General features: G+C 31.9%; 1 long non-coding RNA gene across 1 annotated transcript; it reads left to right on the forward strand.

The window, feature by feature from the left end:
* The first annotated feature begins 436 nt into the window (after positions 1–436).
* LOC126381056 (uncharacterized) lies at positions 437–910 on the forward strand. Its single transcript, XR_007568659.1, has 3 exons — positions 437–571; positions 664–734; positions 820–910. It is a non-coding gene; the product is annotated as an uncharacterized LOC126381056 (long non-coding RNA).
* The last annotated feature ends 1,490 nt before the right edge of the window (positions 911–2,400 follow it).

The following is a 2,400-nucleotide window of genomic DNA, read 5'->3' on the forward strand; positions in this document are numbered from 1 at the left end:
GTCATCTTTTTTCGATGAACAAATAGCTCACGGAATATTGCAACATCAATTCAAAAAAGCAATACCAGCATACCTACTTAATACGTAATACTTTTAATTACACGTGTCTAATACTTACTCAGAATTACCATACATATTTCGTCCGTTGAAGCCCTCGTACGTTTGAACCTCAAGATATATTTCAGAATTACTGTGATTTACCAAAAAGGTGAGTTTGAATTAAAATAAGTTTACCTAAGTACTGTAATTCAGTTAATTTTTTTCATAAATCAATAATTATGAACTTATGAGCTAATAAATTTAAATTTCTTACAGCCTACTTATTAAAAATTAAGTAGAAGATCCATGATCTGCACCGATACACAGAGGAAGGTATTTCAACAACTTACAACAAAAAGTGAGTAAGAACAAAATTATACTTAAGTAAATACTTATTTAAACTATAAAAAAATGGTTAGTGAACTAATAAAATTACGAAATATTTACAGGTCAAAAAGGGAATCGCTCTCTTGCTGCGATTCATGAGTGAAAATTCAAGAAAGTACTATTAAAGTCAACGATCACTCTCGAGGTAAGAGTGCACAATATTTATTTTCATACGCACCTAATCTAGCTCAAAAAACCGGTAAACGATGAAGATATTGATTTAATTCTAACTTTCAGATACGAGGTGACTACCATTCTTTATCGACTTGAAGCTAGCCAGATGACGAGTTGATGTAGACCCTTAAATGGTAAGTCTGAATAGTGTCATAATTAAAGTTAGTTTAGGTTATCGACATTTGCCTATTTATTAATATATAAATGCATGTTTCACAGATTATACTCGGGTTGAACTTATAATCATCTTTAAGGACTCTCCACATCGACGCTACTCGCGCAGTCGAAGAGCTCCTGATTTCCTGCTTCAAATAATTGTATGTAACTACTTTTAATTTATCTCTCTCTCTGTCTGATTAAGAGAAAGCCTGTGCCCAGCAGTTTATGTTAAGTTATAATATTAATTAGTATTTAGATCGCCTTATAGTCTATAGGTTTTACTCAATTCGTCTCATAATTAAAACAATATCACAAAAGTGTCTTTATAGATTTTGGTAGGAAGGTTCTTTTTTTTTTTTGAACCATTTTCGATTTTATTTAAAATGGGTTACTGCTCTGTGTGTAATGTTAATGTTAATGGAAGACAGTGGACTGGACATTTCCGTAGCAGTAAGCACAAAAATAATTGTACTGCTCCGCTTTATGATAACGTAGAGATCATAACATCCGCTTTTAAAGGACGTATAGTAAGTTATCGAATTATTGCATCTAATGAAGAAGCAAAAAACTTACCTTCTTTATTTTTAAACAACATTCGTAAACAAATTAGATCTCTTGTAAATCACGCCTTACAAGTCCACACTTCTGTTAAAATTAACTTCGAATTTTTTTTATCTTTTCTTTTGCCTAAAACTGACGTACAAGAAGTAAAGTCGTTTGCTACAAAGAACTTTACAATTCACTTAAATTTTGACTTTGATAATCTTTATAACGAAGTTGTTTCTTTTCTGTTGAATAAAGTAGGGGAATTTGAAGAAAGAGACAGTGGTTGGACATTTTTAAGCAATTCACACCTTGAAATAAATATAAATAAATATCAGCCTTTAAGCGGTTCCAGCTTTATCTCATTGCCTAAATATATAAGAAACAAAAAAGCATGCCTCAATATACAAAACAAGGATGACTTTTGTTTCTTATGGTGTGTAACCGCTGCTCTGTATCCTTCAAAAAAGCACCCAGAGCGGGTATCATCGTATCCCCATTTTCAACAAGTACTAAACATTAAAGACTTAAATTTTCCGATCACTTTCTCAGATATTTCTATATTTGAAAAAAATAACCCTAGTTTGAGTATTTTTGTTTATGGATTAAAAAATGGTAAAGAAATAACAGGTCCGTTATACAAATCAGAGTCGACCATAAAGAACGATAAACGTAAAGTTGTACATCTTTTGTTCCTAGAAAACGATACATCATCTCATTTTTGTCTAATCAAAGACTTGACTCGTCTTGTTAGAAACCAAATTACTAAACATCACGAAAAAGTTTATTACTGTGAAAACTGTTTGTTATTTTTCCACTCAGTTGAACGCATCAATAGTCATTTATGCGAAGGAACTGTTACTGTTTTACCAGAAGAGGGTTCATTTATTACATTTAAAAACTACAACAGAAAACAAGACATTCCGTTTGTTATCTATGCCGATTTCGAAACAATTCTGCGACCTATTCAAGACAATGACTGTGATACTGCTAACACAACAAAATTGCAATGTCACGTGCCCGCGGCGTTTGCGTATAATATTGTGTCTTCCATTGATCCTAATTTTAACCAATTTAGAATTTATCGTGGTAGAGATT

The sequence above is a fragment of the Pectinophora gossypiella genome, unplaced genomic scaffold (genome assembly GCF_024362695.1).
Source record: "Pectinophora gossypiella unplaced genomic scaffold, ilPecGoss1.1 Pgos_34, whole genome shotgun sequence".
NCBI lineage: Eukaryota > Metazoa > Arthropoda > Insecta > Lepidoptera > Gelechiidae > Pectinophora > Pectinophora gossypiella.